Genomic DNA, 20,738 nt, shown 5'->3' on the forward strand with positions numbered 1-20,738 from the left:
AAGATCCACTGGTTGATGCTTATTTATAAAACCCTCTTAGGCCTCACTCCCCCTATCTGAGATATCTCCTGCAGCCCTCATCCTCCACATACAACACCCATTCCGCCAGACACATTCTGTTAAAGGTCCCCAAAGCACACACATCCCTGAGCCGCTCCTCTTTTCAGTTCGCTGCAGCTAGCGACTGGAACGAGCTGCAACAAACACTCAAACTGGACAGTTTTCTCTCAATCTCTTCATTCAAAGACTCAATCATGGACACTCTTACTGACAGTTGTGGCTGCTTTGCGTGATGTATTGTTATCTCTACCTTCTTGCCCTTTGTGCTGTTGTCTGTGCCCAATAATGTTTGTACCATGTTTTGTGCTGCTACCATGTTGTGTTGCTACCATGTTGTTGTCATGTTGTGTTGCTACCATGCTTTGTTGTCATGTGTTGCTGCCTTGCTATGTTGTTGTCTTAGGTCTCTCTTTATGTAGTGTTGTGTTGTCTATCTTGTCATGATGTGTGTTTGTCCTATATTTATATTTTATTCATTATAAAAAAATTAAAAATCCCAGCAGGATTTTTTTGTCCCCGCAGGAGGCCCTTTGCCTTTTGGTATGCCGTCATTGTAAATAAGAATTTGTTCTTAACTGACTTGCCTAGTTAAATAAAGGTTAAATAAATAAATTAAATTAAAATATCTGGGTAATATCTGCAACTTGTTACCAAACAGAGCCTGAATTCATTAGGCAGAAACTGTAGCTCAAAACAAAAAGATAAATGATTTAATAAATGCAGTGTTTATCTTTCCTCCCACATGATCCAGCCTAAGGAGGCATTCATTACTTTAATATGGGAATTAATTTGCAGAATGTAATATAAAAGTGCGGAAATTGCCAGGCTTTGGTAGTTGTGTGTTAAATATCAATGGGGCTTTGGCTCAGCATTAGCCCAAGATAAATGGCTCACTGAGTTAAACACTGGCGCCAGTAACTACGATACATTTCCCTTCTCCAAGATGCAATGAAAGTGGAACCAAAGAACTAAAAGTCTGTGTTTTAGGAGGATGGGTGTTGGCAGGTGGCGCCCTCTTGGTAAACCAGGTAGAAAAAACAGGTTCCAGTACTTTCACGCAGACTAAGGCTTGTTTGTGTGTCAGCAAGTTCAAGAATGAACAAGAGGGTCTGTTATTGTAGGTCAGCAATTACAATTGGCTGATGTTGTAATCTCAATGACTGGCCACATCTCAAGGTCAGCCATTCATTGACTACATAATGGACTATTCTTTCTCTCTTTTCCCTCACTCTATTTCTCTAGTCTCCCCACTATTTCTTCTTCTCGGTCTCTCTCTCTGTCACACACACGCACACATACACTCCTTAATGTCGACCCCTCTAACTCCCCTTGGCAGTTAGTGTTGGTCATTGACAATGATATGAGAGTCAGCCTGAATGACACTGTATAGGACAGACAGGCAGTTGGAGGATGGAGCAGAGAGTTGGCGAGACTAAAAGGAGCCAGTGCAAACGCCGCGTCTGGGACCTGATTCCTAATCAACCCTGAAAACTCGGTAACACTTTACTTGACACCTAGTGTCATAACAAGTTATAACATAGACATAACCATGTCATAATATGTCATAACAGTTGACATAACTTGTCATAACCTGTCATAATATGGTCATAATACTATCATGACATATATTTAGACCTCTTGTAACATATATTGCATTATTTTACGGCTGGTTATGACACCTACAGAAGAGTGTCAAAACCCACAAAAACGACCATACAAGGCCAAATATTCAATTACACCATAGTCTACAGTATGTTTGTTACATAACATTTTATGAAATTGACCACGTTAAATTATCATTGTAATTGCGCACAAATTGATGTCAGACACGCACCTACCCCAATACTCTGTTGCTGATGAATGGGATGAATGCAAGAGCAGATTTCAGGAGCAGGAAAAGACCCCCTCTTTTTGACTGATGACTGACATAAGGGCATGTACGTGATAGGCATATCTGGCTTATATGATTATGGTGGTCATAATGTTTCTTGACAGTGTCATAAAGTGTATTTTCTTAGTCCAAGTAAAGTGACACAGGAGGGCCATAATGCTTTTTGACAGTGTCATAAAGTGGATTTTCTTAGTCCAAGTAAAGTGACACAGGAGGGTCATAATGCTTTTTGACAGTGTCATAAAGTGGATTTTCTTAGTCCAAGTAAAGTAACACGTGATGGTATTTTCTGCAATTTATTTAAAATGAAAAAATGACTGTAAACAGAATTCATTACAACAACAACAAAGGACTTAAGAAAAAACTTTCAAATGAAAGGAAACTTCTTGGCAGGGAAAAAATACATTTGAATAAATGTGAGTTTTGACACTCTTATGTAACCAGCCATAACATAATGCAATATATGTCACAACAGGTGTAAATATAGACCTGGCATTAACCTCACATAACCAGTTGATTGATGGATATAGATGACTGACAAAGCCATATGAACAAATTTAAATAATCAAAACACAATACCAATTCAAGTTCAATGATCCAATAAGGAACGGAGAGTATGAGCCTGCTGAACCACATTATAGTATATACTGTAAACAAGCTATAGTATATACTGTAAACAAGCCTGTAAACACAACCGTGCTTATAGAGTGGATTCATTGTATCTCAACACACCGACTAGCAGTGTTAGAGTAACGACCTTGGTTAATGACGGTAATGATGACAAATCATCTCCTTGTTTCTGTGACAGTGCATGTTTCCCTGCCCTTTCTACGGTGTTCCGCAGTCATCCATCACCATGGGATGCCTCTAACGCTGCTGATCCATCGTCCTTCCTCCTCGGCCAGGTAGACACAGTTGGAGATGTTAACAAAGTAGAGTGACAGAGTCCCCATCGCGCAGGGAAAAACACTTGTGATTCACTGACGTCTATATCCCAGCATACTGGACCCCCAACCACACACCAGCCCCACCCACCACCACAACCCCCTTCCTAAAACCAAACAATAGTCACGGGCGGGTGGGCTAAACAACATCCTCTCCCTCACTGCCCTGCTGTATCTGCGTCTGCTGGAGGATGCCCAGCGGAGAAACAAGTGTTACTTTGATTGGACAGGTCTGGGTTCACATCCTTCAAAGAGGGGCGAGAGGAACATCCATCCACACACTGGCTCTTGAAACTCCTCATAGAGCATCAACATTAGCATAACCAAAAAATGTAAGCGTTTGATGAGGATGAAATTAGTGAAATGTATAAAGGAGAAACATGTAAGTATGCACACACGCACAATGTCATACTCCATTACGACATCATCTTGTTACCTAAATCTTGTATTTGGGTTTTATCCCCACCCCACAGAATAGCCTTTCCCCACACAAGGTTACCCTATCACCTTTCCAGGCAGCTATTACTTGAGTATTATTTACTGAAAAAGCCCACTGTTGCGGATTATCCCTGTCAAGACAAAAAATCTGCCTAGATATGTATGCAGCAAGGCTAGCCCTCCTCAGGCCTTCCCTGTAACTGATCAAAGAGTCTTGCGGATAAATCCCCACTCCAAAATAATCTTGACATTTGAGGAAACATTAGCAGGGAAATGTATAATTTTCAGATGTGCCATAAAGGAGAAGAAGAAACATATAGACCTTTTCAACGGCTTTTTGAGGAGACGTGGAAGGGAACCCTGGAACCCCAAAGAACTTCCGGTGTGTTTGTAAATATCTATCTGTCACGGCTGTAAACAGCTTAGTCTAGTTGTTTTCTCAAGTTGACCATAGTATTCACGGGTGGGATGGTCATTATGACCGGCGAATAATTTATTTTAGAAATGTAACTTTATATATTTCCCAAAGAAGCATCGCAGTGGACTGCATTGCCGGCATGGATTGAAATGTTAGCAGCAGGAGGTGCTGGCGCCAGGATGATGCGTAGCATAAGGGTCAAGTTACCATCTATTCTAGGTAATGTCAGCTAGCTGGCTAGCTACACATAAATAGTGTCACAGTCACAGTGTCTCCTGACCCCTCCTGTCTCAACCTCCAGTATTTATGCTGCAGTAGTTTATGTGTCGGAGGGCTAGGGTCAGTCTGTCACATCTGGAGTATTTCTCCTGTCTTTTCCAGTGTCCTGTGTGAATTTAAATATGCTCTCTCTAATTCTCTCTTTCTCTTTTTCTTTCTTTCTCTCTCTCGGAGGACCTGAGCCCTAGGACCATGCCTCAGGACTACCTGGCTTGATGACTCCTTGCTGTCCCCAGTTCACCTGGCCATGCTGCTGCTCCAGTTCCAACTGTTCTGCCTGCGGCTATGGAACCCTGACCTGTTCACCGGACGTGCTACCTGTCCCAGACCTGCTGTTTTCAACTCTCTAGAGACAGCAGGAGCGGTAGAGATACTCTCAAAGATCGGCTATGAAAAAGCCAACTGACACTTACTCTTGTGTTACTGACTTGTTGCACCCTCGACAACTACTATGATTATTATTATTTGACCATGCTGGTCATTTATGAACATTTGAACATCTTGGCCATGTGCTGTTATAATCTCCAACCGGCACAGCCAGAAGAGGACTGGCCACCCCTCATAGCCTGGTTCCTCTCTAGGTTTCTTCCTAGGTTTTGGCCTTTCTAGGGAGTTTTTCCTAGCCACCGTGCTTCTACACCTGCATTGCTTGCTGTTTGGGGTTTTAGGCTGGGTTTCTGTACAGCACTTTGATATATCAGCTGATGTAAGAAGGGCTATATAAATAAATTTGATTTGATTTGAAATAGGATAGACAGCAATCCAATATTCGTTTTTTTATGACATAAACATAATCTTGATCTGCTAAAAACAACAATGTTAGCTACCAAGGTAGTAGCTAAGCTAGCTAGCTAATGAATAGATTTCCAGTTCCAGAAATAGAGCTATGACAATACAAAAACAGAATTGCAACGAAATATCAAATGTTTTATCACTTGAGAATAAATACCCAAGTCCTGGTGTCACGTCCTGACCATAGTAAGATGTGATTTTCTATGGTAGAGTAGATCAAGGCGTGACAGGGGGTGTTTTGTGTTTTTCTATGTTTTCTATTTCTATGTTTAAGTTCTAGTTGTTCTATTTCTATGTTGTTGTTTTTTGGGTTGATCTCCAATTGGAGGCAGCTGGTCCTCATTGCCTCTAATTGGAGTTCATATTTAAGTAGGGGTTTTTCTTCCTGGGTTTGTGGGTGATTATATTTTGAGTAGCGTTTGTTTCTTCTCTGCGTCACGGTTTGTTGTTTTGTCATTTCAGTTATTTATGTATTGCAAAAGTTTCACGGATTAAATAAAATGTGGAACTACAACCACGCTGCACTTTGGTCCGCTCCTTTCGACATCCGTGACAGAATCACCCACCATCAAAGGACCAAGCAGTGTGCCCAGGAGCAACAGAAATGGACCTGGGAGGAGATTCTGGACGGAAAAGGACCCTGGAGGCAGGCTGGGGAGTATCGCCGTCCGAGGGAGGAGATTGAGGCAGCTAAAGCAGAGCGGCGTCATTATGAGGCGCTGTACCAACAACGAGGCAAGGGCGAGAGACAGCCCCAAAACATTTTTTGGGGGGGGCACACGGGGAGATTGGCAGAGTCAGGTTGGAGACCTGAGCCAACTCCCCGTGCTTACTGTGGGGGGCGAGTGATCGAGCAAGCACCATGTTATGCTGAGATATGCACTGTGTCGCCAGTGCGCAGCTACAGCCCGGTGCGCTCGGTGCAAGCTCCTCACAGGTGCCGTGCTAGAGTTGGCATTGAGCCAGGAGGGAGTATGCCTGCTCAGCGTTCCTGGTCTCCGGTGCGTCTTCTCGGCCCAGGTAATCCTGCGCCAGCTCTATGCACGGTAACCCCAGTTCGCCAACACAAACCTGTGCGACCTGTCATAACGCCTTGCGCTTGTCGGGCTACGGAGGTTATCCAGCCAGGACGGGTTGTTCCAGCCATAAGCTTCAGACCTGTGCCTGCTCCTCGCACCCTCCCTCCAGTGCGCCTCCATAGCCCAGTACGTCCTGTGCCTACTACTCGCACTCTCCCTCCAGTGCGCCTCCATAGCCCAGTACGTCCTGTGCCTGCTCCTCGCACTCTCCCTCCAGTGCACGTCCATAGCCCAGTACAGCCGGTGCCTGCTCTGAGCACCCGGTCCTCAGTGCGTCTCTTCAGTCTCCGGCAGCGCTCCCCTGGCCGGGGCCTGCAGCGACGCTCCCCACGGATTAAATAAAATGTGGAACTACAACCATGCTGCACTTTGGTCAGCTCCTTTCGACAGCCATGACACCTGGACTAATTTCTCTGTTTCCTAACCTAAGATACAGAAACCTGTGAAAGCTGCTAAACCCTGTCCGCGGATGAAGGTCCCAAAAAAGTCCCAAGTCCTGGAGAGACTGAAGGGGATAGCCATATCCATATGTATGCTATTGGTTTACTGTTAGAATTGGTTGTAGGACAACAAAAGTACTGCTAAAAGTAACAGTGCATAGAACGTACATGACCAACTAGCTACTGTTGGCTGCTCTCATGACATGATCTTGTAGAGTTACTCCACCTCAAGAATTGCATTTGGCGATAGGCTCGGCACACGCATACTCAGGCTGACTGGCTATCATTCAGGCAAATGAGAAATAAGCGCACTCAGGCTATCCGGAAGGTCAAAGTTAGTTACTTTAAGGAGCAGTTCTCTCTCTCTGGGTCTAAGCCCAAGAAGTTCTGGAAAACAGTTAAAGACCGGGAGAATAAATCCTCCTCCTCACAGCTGCCCATGTCCCTTAATGTTGATGATGTGGTTGTTACTGACAAGAAGAACATGGCTAAGCTCTTTAATTACCACTTCATTAAGTCAGGATTCCTATTTGACTCAGCCATGCCTCCTTGCCCGTCCAACATTTCCTCATCTCCCACCCCTTCTAATGCAACTATCCCCGATGCTTCTCCCTCTTTTTCCCCTGCCCGCTACAAAGTTTCTCCCAGTAGGCAGTCACTGAGTCTGAGGTGCTAAAGGAGCTCCTTAAACTTGACCCCCAAAAAACATCTAGGTCAGATGGTTTAGACCCTTTCTTCATTAAGGTTGCTGCGCCTATCATCGCCAAGCCTATCTCCAACCTTTTTAACCTGTCTCTCCTTTCTGGGGAGGTTCCCATTGCTTGGAAGGCAGCGACGGTTCGTCCTTTATTTAAAGGGGGAGATCAAGCTGATCCTAACTATTATGGGCCTATTTCTATTTTGCCCTGTTTATCAAAAGTGTTGGAAAAACCTGTCAAAAATCAACTGACTGGCTTTCTTGATGTCTATAGTATTCTCTCGGTTATGCAATCTGGTTTCCGCTCAGGTTATGGATGTGTCACTGCAACCTGAAAGGTTCTCAATGATGTCACCATTGCTCTTGATTCTAAGCAATATTGTGTGGCTATTTTTATGAGCTTGTCCAAATCTTTTGATACGGTAGACCATTCCATTCTTGCGGGCCGGCTAAGGAGTATTGGTGTCTCTGAGGGGTCTTTGGCCTGGTTTGCTAACTACCTCTCTCAAAGAGTGCAGTGTATAAAGTCATAAAATCTGCTGTCTCAGCCACTGCCTGTCACCAAGGGAGTACCCCAAGGCTCTTTTCAATTTACATCAATAAGATAACTCAGGCAGTAGGAAGCTCTCTCAGCCATTTATATGCAGATGATACAGTCTTATACTCAGCTGGCCCCTCCCCGGATTCTGTGTTAAATGCTCTACAACAAAGCTTTCTTAGAGTCCAACAAGCTCTTAACCTTGTTGTGAACACCTCCAAAACAAATGCCATGTGGTTTGGTAAGAAGAATGCCGCTCTTCCCACAGGTGTTATTACAACCTCTGAAGGTTTAGAGTTTGAGGTAGTCACCTCATACAAATACTTGGGAGTATGGATAGACGGTACACTGTCCTTCTCTCAGCACATATCAAAGCTGCAGGCTAAAGTGAAATCTAAGTTCCCTCTATCGTAATCGCTCCTCTTTCACCCCACCTGCCAAACTATCCCTGATTCAGATGACCATCCTACCCATGCTAGATTATGGAGAAATCATTTATAGATCGGCAGGTAAGGGTGCTCTCGAGCGGCTAGATGTTCTTTACCATTCGGCCATCAGATTTGCCATCAATGCTCCTTATAGAACACATCACTATAGAACACAACCTATACTCCTCCGTAAACTGGTAATCTCTGTATACCCGTCGCAAGACCCACTGGTTGATGCTTATTTATAAAACCCTCAAAGGCCTCACTCCCCCCTATCTGAGATATCTACTGCAGCCCTCATCCTCCACATACAACCCCCATTCTGCCAGTCACATTCTGTTAAAGGTCCCCAAAGCACACACTGGACAGTTTTATCTCAATCTCTTCATTCAAAGACTCAATCATGGACATTCTTACTGACAGTTGTGGCTGCTTTATGTGATGTATTATTGTCTCTATCTTCTTGCCCTTTGTGCTGTTGTCTGTGCCCAATAATGTTTGCATCATGTTTTGTGCTGCCAACATGTTGTGTTGCTACCATGTTGTTGTCATGTTGTGTTGCTGCCTTGCTATGTTGTTCTCTTACATCTCTCTTCATGTAGTGTTTTGTCTCTCTTGTTGTGATGTTTGTTTTGTCCTATATTTATATTGTATTTATAAAAACATTTTTATCCCAGGCCCCTTTCTCCGCAGAAGGCCTTTTGCTTTTTGGTAGGCCGTCATTGTAAATAAGAATTTGTTCTTAATTAACTGACTTGCCGAGTTAAATAAAGGTTGAATAAAAATATATATATATAAATAGATACTGGGTGTGCAAGTTTCTGTTCAAGCCCGGCCCTGACATTATTTGTATTAGACATATTTCATTTAACTATTCAATCATCTCTTGTTTTGGAGAAAGATGGATCTTTAAATCTACTAACCATTTATATAGGCATTCTTTGTATGATATGAAATAAAGCATTGATTCTTTGAATTAAGTATAGTGTATTTTCTGGGTCATTGAACATTCCCTGTTTGTCTCTTTTATTTGGGTGTCACTCACTCTCATTTTGTCTGATGATATTGCACAGATTTGCAGCTGAAGTTAATGTCCTTGATCGTTGGTGTGGGTGTAAGAATCCCTTTATGGCTGACCTAGGAGGCAACCCCTGTCCACAACAAGAGTTCATACCCACAAAGCAGAGTACATTATCCTTCTAAAACCATGATCTTGGTTGGGCTAGGATACCAGTACTTTAGGTCCCACCTCACGATGGCCACTAAGGCTTTGTCTCACTTTGTTTTTCCTTGATTACTCGCATCCTATCTCCTCACCTGTATTGTATCGCAACTGTATTGGAGGAGAAGGTACAAGGTCCCTCCGTCTGACCTTCTTCTCCAATGGGTTTTGAGAAGGATGTGTTGAGAGGAATCGAGGAAGGATGAATTGAGAAAGTGCCTAGCTCGCATGTGCTACACACAAACCCCTCTGCTACACTCACTGACCTCAGAGCAGACTGTGTGAACTGAGTCAATCTAGCACCCACAGAATACATTTTGTGGGTATTTAATTCTGCTACATTGACTCAGATTACACAGGCTGTAACGAATATCTTCGTCTTCAGACGATATAACGAAATCATCGTCGGAAAAGGTAGACCAAAACGCAGCTGGGAGCGAACACATGTTTATTCAACACCATGGAATTAACATGTACACAAAATTCAAGAAAAACCGTCGATACGTTACTTGCTCAAACAAAAGAGACAACAACCCACAAACATCGTGGGGGAAAAGGAACTTAAATGTGATTCCCAATCAGACTTCACAAGCGACAGCTGTCTGATTGGGAAATCACCCCCGAGCCCAACATAGAAATAAAACACAAAGAAAGGCTATAACCAAAACATAGAAAATAAAGCATAGAAATGCCACACCCTGACCAAAATAGCAGAGTTCACCTGGTCAGGGCGTGACAGTACCCCCCCTCCAACGGTGCGTACTCCCGGCGCACCAAACTAAAGTCTATTAGGGGGGGGACCCGGGTGGGCGCCTCACCCTCGGTGGAGGCTCTGGCCCCGGGCGTGTTTCTCCCCCTGCCTCCACCCTAGCCCTACCCCTCTGGCCCGGACTGGACCACTGTGGAGCGGCATGCTCAGGCTCCGGAGCGGAGCCGTCGACCGGAACATGATTGGGCACCGGTGGACCAGACACGGGCCGTGCCGGACTGTGGACACGCACCGTGGGCTTGGTGCGGGGAACAGGAACGGGCCGGACAGGACTGTGGACATGCACCGTGGGCTTGGTGCGGGGAACAGGGACGGGCCGGACAGGACTGTGGACACGCACCGTGGGCTTGGTGCGGGGAACAGGGACGGGCCGGACAGGACTGTGGACACGCACCGTGGGCTTGGTGCGGGGAACAGGGATGGGCCGGACCGGACTGGGGACACGCACCACTAACCTGGTGCGGGGAGCAGGGACGGGCCGCACAGGACTGGGGACACGCACCACTAACCTGGTGCGGGGAGCAGGGACGGGCCGGACAGGCCTGGGGACACGCACCACTGACTTGGTGCGGGGAGCAGGGACGGGCCAGACAGGACTGGGGACACGCACCACTAACCTGGTGCGGGGAGCAGGGACGGGCCGGACAGGACTGGGGACACGCACCACTAACCTGGTGCGGGGAGCAGGGACGGGCCGGACAGGACTGGGGACACGCACCCCTGACTTGGTGCGGGGAGCAGGGACGGGCCGGACAGGACTGTGGACACGCACCGTGGGCTTGGTGCGGGGAACAGGGACGGGCCGGACAGGACTGTGGACACGCACCGTGGGCTTGGTGCGGGGAACAGGGATGGGCCAGACAGGACTGTGAACACGCACTGGTGACCTGAAGCGTGGAGCCGGTTTAGCCACTCGTCCTGGCTGGATGCCCATCCTAGCACGGCATGTGCTGGGCATGTCCACCGGACGCACCGGGCTGTGCGGGCGCACTGGCGACACAGCGCGCAACTCAGCATACCATGGCTCCTCCTCCAGATCTTCCCTCTGCAGGTCCTCAATCAAACGCCTCATCTCCTTCTCTTCCTCCGCCGTCATCCCCCACGAGAGCAGTGGTCTGGGCTCTTCCTCTGCCCTTCCGGACCACCCCATTAGCCCCCCCAAAAAATTTTCTTGGGGCTGTTTTCCGGGCCTCCTCGACCGCCGCCTGCGACTCCGTCTACCGGCTGGCTTTTCCTCCTCGACCTGGGAGTCCGTCCGCCAGGGTCCTTTCCCCGACATGATCTCCTCCCAGGTCCAGAACTCCTTTCCCTCGCGAGCCCATCTCTCGCGCTCCTTTTCCTCCCGCTGCTTGGTCCTGGTTCGGTGGGTTGTTCTGTAACGAATATCTTCGTCTTCAGACGATATAACGAAATCATCGTCGGAAAAGGTAGACCAAAACGCAGCTGGGAGCGAACACATGTTTATTCAACACCATGGAATTAACATGTACACAAAATTCAAGAAAAAACCGTCGATACGTTACTTGCTCAAACAAAAGAGACAACAACCCACAAACATCGTGGGGGAAAAGGAACTTAAATGTGATTCCCAATCAGACTTCACAAGCGACAGCTGTCTGATTGGGAAATCACCCCCGAGCCCAACATAGAAATAAAACACAAAGAAAGGCTATAACCAAAACATAGAAAATAAAGCATAGAAATGCCACACCCTGACCAAAATAGCAGAGTTCACCTGGTCAGGGCGTGACACAGGCAGTTGATGAGTTATACTGTCGGTTGCGTAGGAGACGGTGAAAGGGGCGTGACTGTAGCAGAGGTGAGTTCTAAACTGAACAAAAATGTTAACACAACATGTAAAGTGTTGCTCCATGTTTCATGACCTGAAATTAAATGCAAGGATGAGGGTGACAAAATGACTACTGTAATCAGAATGATGGGAAGTTTGAGAGCGCTCGATTTAATCTAAACAGTAAACAAAAAAGTTGTTTGACCTTAACCCGTTCGGCAATTTCATTGGTCTAATGAAAGCTACATGCCGCCAAAAAACTGAGCACGTCACAGAATGTGTTTTTTTTATTTTTTTATTTGAAAGCGAGAAAAATCCATATATTAGCCGCGTCATTGTTTAAGCCGCGAGGTTCAAAGCGTGGGAAAAAAGTTGCGGCTTATAGTCCAAAAATTACGGTAAATCTCTCTAGGACAAGGTGACCATTATCGATATATTCGCCTGTATTTACCCCCCAAAAATGTAATGCTAATTAGTCTCTAATGTGGCTATCATAAAGAACTACAAATGCCATGATGATCTGGACGAGACTGCCATATTGAGGAAAAGGTAAGAATCTCTGGATTAACTATCTAATGTTAGCTAAATGTAGTAATGAATAAATAGGCTGAAAAATGAATGGTGGAAAAATGTAATGTCCACCAGAGCTGTTGCCAGATAACTGAATGTTCATTTCGCTACCATAAGCCACCTCCAACATCAGTAATTTACAGATATACAGAATTTGGCAGTACATCCAACCAGCCTCACAACTGCAGACCATGTGTAACCACACAAGCCCAGGACCTCCACATCCGGCTTCTTCACCAGCGGGGATCGTCTGAGACCAGCCACCCAGACAGCTGATGAAACTCTGGGTTGCATAGCTGAATAATCATCTGTGTGCTCGTCATCCTCACCAGGGTCTTGACCTGACTGCAGTTTGGCATCGTACCTAACTTCAGTGAGCAAATGCTCACATTCGATGGCCACTGGCACGCTGGAGAAATGTTCTCTTCACAAATGAATCTCAATTTCAGCTGTGGGTTATGGTATGGGCAGGCATAAGATATGGGGGGGTTAGTTGTGTTTCTTCTGGGACTGGAATAAAAATGCCTGGAACGTAAAGTTATTAACCGGTTCCCATGCTTTTAAAATGACGGTAGCCTACACACACACACACACACACACACATCCACTGGCAAAGATTTACGGCTTGCAGGCAGACACTGAAACACGTTTCTGAGTGACAGAGTGAAGGCTTTGCATAGGCGCTTAGTTGTGTTTCTTCTGGGACCCCAAAAAATGCCTTGAATTTAAAACAATGTTATTAACCGGTTCCCATGCTTTTAAAATTATGGTTCTGTTCTGGAACAGTTTAGATCACTTTAGTTTCCGGTTTTGATTCTGTTCCTCAAATTTTGTTGCCATTTTCTGTTTTTCGTTTCTGTTCCCTGTTCCAGGGCCTTTTGCAATAATAACAAATTATAACACATTTCATGCAATTGTATTTATTTTGCCATGGGGCAGAGAGAAAACAATTGCAGTTTTACAGCTAATTTCCTGCAATTCTATCCATTTTGTCAAAACTTATATCATGTTAATGATATCTGAGTGAGAGTACCTAACAAAATCAATGGGGCCCCCTTGGAGTTCAGGGCTCCTGGGCACCTGCCCAGCGTGCACGGTCGCTATTCAGACATGATTAATACAAGTTTAGATACAGTAGCTGGCTAGACTAACTTTATATTTGTATTTGTATTTATTTTTGTACTTTTACTCCTTTTTCTCCCCAATTTCGTGATATCCAATTGGTAGTTACAGTCTTGTCCCATCACTGCAACTCCCTTTCGGACTCAGGAGAGGCGAGGCTAGACTAACTTAACAATGTAAAAGTTGTTAGCTGACATGGTCATTTTGTGACTGTCAGTGACTGACATAACAAGAGAAAAACTGCTGATGCACAACCAAATTTCGAAATTGCACATTGCGTATTCTACTATTCTAACTCGCAACAGTAAGACTGACTTCCCAAATAAATAAATAAATAAATAATATATTGTTTTTGGTGGGGGCCCCTTAGCGGCTGGTGGCCCTAAGTGAAAACTTATATCGCTTATGCATGGAGCCAGCACTGGTTATATTAGAACCAATCACAGAGATGTCATTGTACATGCTGTAGATGTTTCTGTCATTTCCCTCAGACATGACATGACTAAGCCACCACTATATGAGTCCTACATCTCTACTTACAGAGATCATAGATGAGACAATGCCTAATTTACCTGTCAGAATTTGGAGGCATTAAACTGTTTTCATTGAGATGATGGACGTGTCTTATTCACTGTTCTTTCCTTCAACCACTGATTAACCTCTTTATAACTGACAGGCCATAGATCTGCTGTTCTGTCTATCTATGATTATTATTCTCAGTGGTGTAAAGTGCTTAAGTAAAAATACTTGAAAGTATTACTTAAGTAGTTTACTTTACTTTACTATTCATATTTTTGACAACTTTTACTTTAACTTCACTACATTCCTAAAGAAAATGATGTACTTTTTATTCTATACATTTTCCCTGGCACCCACAAGTTCTCGTTACATTTTGAATACAGTACATAGCAGGACAGGAAAATTGTCTAATTCACACACCTATCAAGAGAACATCCCTGGACATCCCTACTGCCTCTGATCTGGCGGATTCACTAAACACATGCTTCCTTTGCAAATTATGTCTGAGTGTGTTGGAGCGTACCACTGGCTATCCGTAAATGTAAAAAACAAGAAAATGGTGCCGTCTGGTTTGCTTAATAGAAGGAATTTGAAATGATTTATACTTTTACTTTTACTTTTGATACTTAAGTATATTTTAGCAATTACATTTACTTTTGATACTTAAGTATATGTAAAATGAAATACTTTTACACTTTTACTCAAGTAGTACTTTACTGGATGACTCACTTTTACTTGTATCCTTTCTATTAAGGTATCTGTAATTTTACTCAAGTATGACAATTGGGTACTTTTTCCAACACTGCTTATGCTGCACCAAAACAGTATTTGACAACGAGTACAGAGAAAACCATCAACTCCCTCTGTCTAATGTGCCACTTCCCTGAGACACTGCACTGACGAAGCCCAGAGAACACTCAACACTGAAGCTCCGTTTTTATAGCCAGGCTATTTCTGTATACACTCTAATGAGAATGTTGGCATCCGTTCATGATAATGAAGTATCAATAGAGAGAGAGCACATCATCAAACATACATACAGTACAGGACAGTACAGTGCCTTCCCATAACACAGCAGGGTTCAGAGGGTTTCATTGCTATGACCAGCTCAGCCATGGATGTTCTCTTTATGTCAGCTCCTCTGGTTATATTCACAGACCAGAGCTACTTGTTCTGATCTATGAGGAGTCACTGAGAGTTCACCAAGAGGATAAAGAAGGAAGCCTTTAAAGTGCTCGATTGGGCTGGGTACTAAGCCTGCTAGAATCTGAAATTCTAAATGAAAGGCTACCTACATACTAGATTTTTTTTTTACTTAACAAAAAAAGAGTACTCACAACTGTTTGAATGTGTCAGCTGGCCTTGTGAGTAATTGGAATGAATGAATATATATAATGGGTAATACTAGAAAATACTGTACCATGCATCTGTTATTACCGTGGTTAGTTACCATGTAGGGCGACCCAGCCCCCGAAGTGACTATTTACACTGAATGCAAGGATTCCTCTGTTTTGTCTTAGGAATTCAACATTCTCTGTGTTTATCTCACCAACCCCCATTGTCACACCTCAGAGGCAGAGGTTCTGTTGTCTTTACAGGTCTGTAGGTCTTATGTCTGATTGGAGGTTAACTAGTAATGCTGTTGGTCAACAACTCAGATTTTGAATCCAAACAACTGAGGCTTAAAGAAGGTCTTAGATTCATTGTCTCACTCTCTTTTTTGTTCCTGATCCGCGCTGGTGAGATACAGTCTCTCCTCTTTCATTCTCTCCCTCTCCCATGAGCTATGGGCTCCCTCTCTGATCATGCTTAGAATAATGCCTTGTAATGCTTGTTAATGCTTTGTAACTTAAGCTTTATGTATTGTATGGCATAAGGCTCCCGAGTGGCGCAGTGGTCTAAGGCACTGCATCTCAATGCTAGAGGCATCACTACAGAACCTGGTTTGATCCCGGGCTTATCAAAACTGGCCGTGATCGGGAGTCCCATAGAGCGGCGCACAATTGGCCCAGCATCATCCGGGTTAGTCCAGCTAGGCCGTCATTGTAAAATAAGAATTTGTTCTTAGCTGACTTGCCTAGTTAAATAAAGGTACATTTTTTTGTTCAGTATGTTATTTCATTCATTTTACAAAGTAATTAAATACACTTGTATTTAGAATTCCATTTTCAGACATTTATTGATTGCCTATTACTGTAACTCCACTTTAGTCTCTTGCATACTGCTAAATCATCTTTATGGAGTCAGATAATTCATTTAATGGGCCAATTGCTTAGTCTTATTATGAGTCGCATGTGAGGTATATATAATATGCACATATCAAATATTACTTCACTACAACCATTCCAATAACAGTCATTGAGAGCACCTGAATGTCTCTTTTTCCTATCTAATTGCAAAGGGGTGAGAGGAACATTATTCAGATATACTGTTGCTGTTTGGCACAGCATCACTCAGAATCCAAACCCCCTTGAGCATTCTTATCTCTAGCCTGTCCCCCCCACTTTCTCAGCCTCAGGCTAGTAGATGGCTGCAGGGTGGGACGGCTACTGCCAGCTACACTTAAGCTAGATAATGATTTCATTTGTCAAAATGAGTGACTTGTAATTCATCAATTTCTTGTAAAAGTACAAGGTGTTGACACATATAATATATACACAACTTGTCATTAATAGTGGGTGCCCGGTTTTATACTTACTTTCTCCAGAGGGTAATTACTATAGCCTACTGTACTGTACTATGGCAGCAGTCTGAACAATTCCCAGCATTAATAACTGGGTAGTTCATCAGTCTTGTGGACTTAACATATTGCTGTTATATTATTCTGACCCAAGAATGTTAGGGTTAGGGTTAAATGTGGGAATGTTTGCTCACTTCCAGTACTGAATAACTGTGCCTCTGGAGAGCACCTGCTGACAGATGATGCTTCATTATGAATACCACTAAATGTCAATTCAGTTAATTTCCCCATTACTGAGCTACCACAAAGGAGAATAGGTCTAACACATCTCTAACCATGCCATTAGCCTCAGTAACAGAATAACAGAGGGTTAAGGAAGGAAAGGCAGGAAGTCAGGAAGACAGAAAGGCAGGCAGGTTTCCTCTGCTATCTGAGGTGGATCTGCAAGTCATTCTGCTAGTTAAACATTAGCAGGAGGGCTCTAATGAAAGTCCAGCTGCCTCACACTTTGGGTAAAGTGAGAGTTGCGATGTGTTGATTCTCACAACCAAACAATATTTACATAGAGCAAGCCCTCCAGAACAGGCAGGGAAATAATGACATGCAGCCTAGCAGAGCCACTGACTGGGCATGATTACACACACTGAGATGAGTTGGCTACTGGTGCAGAGGGCACTCTCACATTTCCATTAGCACACCTAACTAATCCAAATAAACCCTGCATGTATCAGGTGTTGTGAGATTCAGGGGAGCTGATCGTTTTACACACACACACACACACACACACACGCACACGCACACACACACACACACACACACACACACACACACACACAAAATCCAACAACCTCTTCCTGACTTGACTTTGTCTAATTGATTATAGACTATAGACAGACTATTGTAATTTTTGGCAACGATTTACACAAAATACTCTGTAATGTCAAGGTGGAAGAAAAATGTTAACATTTGTGAAGAAATTATTAAAAATAAAACTAAGATATCTTGATTTCATAAGTATTCAACCCTCTGAGTCAATACATGTTAGAATCACCTTTGGCAGCGATTAGAGCCCTCCTGCTGTGAGTCTTTCTGGGTAAGTCTCTAAGAGATTTGCACACCTGGACTGTACAATATTTGCACATTATTATTTTTTGAATTCTTCAAGTCCTGTCAACTTGGTTGTTGATCATTGCTAGACAGCCATTATTAAGTCTTGCCATAGATTTTCAAGCCAATTTAAGTCAAAACTGTAACGAGGCCACTCGGGAACATTAAATGTCGTCTTGGTAAGCAACTTCGGTATATATTTGGCCTTGTGTTCTAGGTTATTGCCTTGTTGAAAGGTGAATTTGTCTCCCAGTGTCTGTTGGAAAGCAGACTGAACCAGGTTTTCCTCTAGGATATTGCGTGTGCTTAGCTCTATTTCATTTCTTTTAATCCTAAAAAACTCCATAACTCTTGCTAATAACAAGCATACCCATAACATGATGCAGGCACCACTATGCTTGAAAATATGAAGGGTGGTACTCGGTGATCTGTTGTGATGGATTTGGCCCAAACATAACACTTTGTTTTCAGGATATAAAGTTCTTTCTTTGGCACATTTTTTGTAGTTTTACTTTATTGCCTTGTTGCAAACAAGATGCATGTTTTGGAATATTTTTTATTCTATACAGGCTTCCTTCTTTCCACTCTGTCATTTAGGTTAGTATGTGGTGAGTAACTACAATGTTGTTGATCCATCCTCAGTTTTCTCCTATCACAGCCATTAAACTCTGTAACTGTTTTAAAGTCACCATTGGCCTCATGGTGAAATCCCTGAGCGGTTTCCTTCCTCTCCGGCAACTGAGTTAGGAAGGATGTCTGTATCTTTGTAGTGACTGCGTGTATTGATACACCATCCAAAGTGTAATTAATAACTTCACTATCCTCAAAGGGATATTCAATGTCTGTTTTTTTTACCCATCACCCTTCTTTGTGAGGCATTGGGAAACCTTCCTGGTCTATGTGGTTGAATCTGGGTTTGAAATTCGCTGCTCAACTGAGGGACCTTACAGATAATTGTATGTGTGGGGTACAGAGATGAGGTAGTCATTCAAAAATCATGTTAAACACTATTAGTCCAAGCAACTTATTTGACTTGTCAAGCACATTTTTACTCCTGAACTTATTTAGACTTGCCATAACAAATGGCCTCTATTCTTACAGATTCAAGACATTTCAGCTTTTCATTTTTAATGAATTTGTAAAAAATTCTAACAACATAATTCCACTTTAAAATTATGGGCTATTGTGTGTAGGCCAGTGACACAGAATCTACATGTATTCCATTGTAGATTCAGGCTGTAACACAACAAAATGTGGAAAAAGTCGAGGGGTGTGAATCAATTCTGAAGGAACTGTATATGAGTGTCTGTTGGAATAAATAGAACAGGCATACTGGTCTGGTGGTAATGGTAGGCCCATTAATAGGCCCTCAGGGAAATCTTGAAATGTATGTTGAAATTGTCAGCTCAATGGCAATGACTCTCTCCACCATTATTACATTTTAGTCATTTAGCAGACACTCTTATCCAGAGTGACTTACAGTAGTGAATGCATACATTTCATACATTTTTTTTTTTTTTCTGTGCTGGCCCCCGTTCGAACCGAACCCACAACCCTGGTGTTGCAAACACCATGCTCTACCAACTGAGCTACAGGGAAGGCTATTATCAGTGGTCTCTCACCACCACCACCACCTTCAGTAGGCTTGGAAAATAATAGACTATAGGCTACTGTAGGCTACATTCATATATTTGTATGGCTTAAATTCATGTCAGTGGCCCAGTGGCCCAGCATACATAAAGATCCGAGGATGGGGGCACTTATCAATGTCTCAGATGCTATACAGTAGAAACCACCTGATAGAAACAGACGTTATCCAGTACAAATCTGCTGGTAGATGTTAAATCCTACAATATAAATATGCCTATAGAAAATGCCTATAACAGCCTAGTAAAATTCTATATCTGGTTAAAAATAAATGTAATCAATGTTTGACAACTTTCATTGAACTGAATAAAATATGATAAGGTCTGTAACCTACCTCAAATAGGAGTCATGAGAGAGACATCCAAAGGTGAGTACACTCCATTACCGCATAGTCGGAAATCTTTGGTTGAACCTAATGCGCGGGCGACAGAAAGATCCAACTCTGAAATAAGAATGGGTCTGATAACTGCTCTCATGCACAATCTTGGTCCTCGCTCGGAGAAAATTCCTCACAATATCAAGACAATAGATCCAGTGGTAGTCTAAATATTGAGATGGGGTAACTAATTTATGAATTCGCCATAACGTCCATGCGTGGGTCCTCTGTCACTGAGTTTCTCAATCCCGTCACAAACCAATCTTGGTCCAGTTCAATAAAGCATTCATTGGATGCTGCCACACGTTTATTTACAATGAGAGAAGAACGCGGAATATGGTCCTTGAAGTAAACCAAATTATATTGAACACGTTAGACGGGAGACTATCCTTTCTGTATATACCGCTGTCACCTATTTGGGTCAATGTCGGTATGATGCAGCCAGCGTGTCGCGGTGAGAAGACCTGTCTATTCTCTTCGTGTCCAGGCCGCCTGTCAAACAGCCCTGTGGATCGCGCACACCACAGCGGTAACCGCGCTCTGCGCTCCACACAGGCGGATAGCACTGCCTATTGTATTTAAAGAGACACAGCAGAAAATACACGCAACTAAGGGCGCGGTGACTGTGCATTTCACTGTGCGTTTTGTAATAATTACTTTTTCTATTGCATATATTATAAACCATACACGCCACCCTACAACAAATAATTTATCCTTGAGTATTCATGTATGATTCATGTCTTGAATTAATTATATGGGGCAGGTAATGGTCATCTTGACATGATTTATGTAGTTTTATTTAACTAGGCAAGTCAGTTAAGAACAAATTCTTATTTACAATGACAGTCTACCAGGGCAAACCCTAACCCGGACGACACTGGGCCAATTGTGCGCTGCCCTGTAGGATTCCCAATCACAGCCAGTTGTGATACA

At 43.5% G+C, this 20,738-nt stretch overlaps 1 protein-coding gene across 1 annotated transcript in view; it reads right to left on the bottom strand.

Moving 5' to 3' along the window:
• Positions 1-20,352, bottom strand: part of LOC115164433 (WSC domain-containing protein 2) — an 83,763-nt gene extending 63,411 nt beyond the window's left edge. Inside the window, exon 1 of the mRNA XM_029716893.1 lies at positions 19,764-20,352. The gene's annotated coding sequence lies outside the window, so the exon portion shown is untranslated. The remainder of the gene's footprint in view (positions 1-19,763) is intronic.
• Between the last annotated feature and the right edge of the window lie 386 nt (positions 20,353-20,738).

This window comes from Salmo trutta, chromosome 27, assembly GCF_901001165.1.
Source record: "Salmo trutta chromosome 27, fSalTru1.1, whole genome shotgun sequence".
Lineage (NCBI taxonomy): Eukaryota > Metazoa > Chordata > Actinopteri > Salmoniformes > Salmonidae > Salmo > Salmo trutta.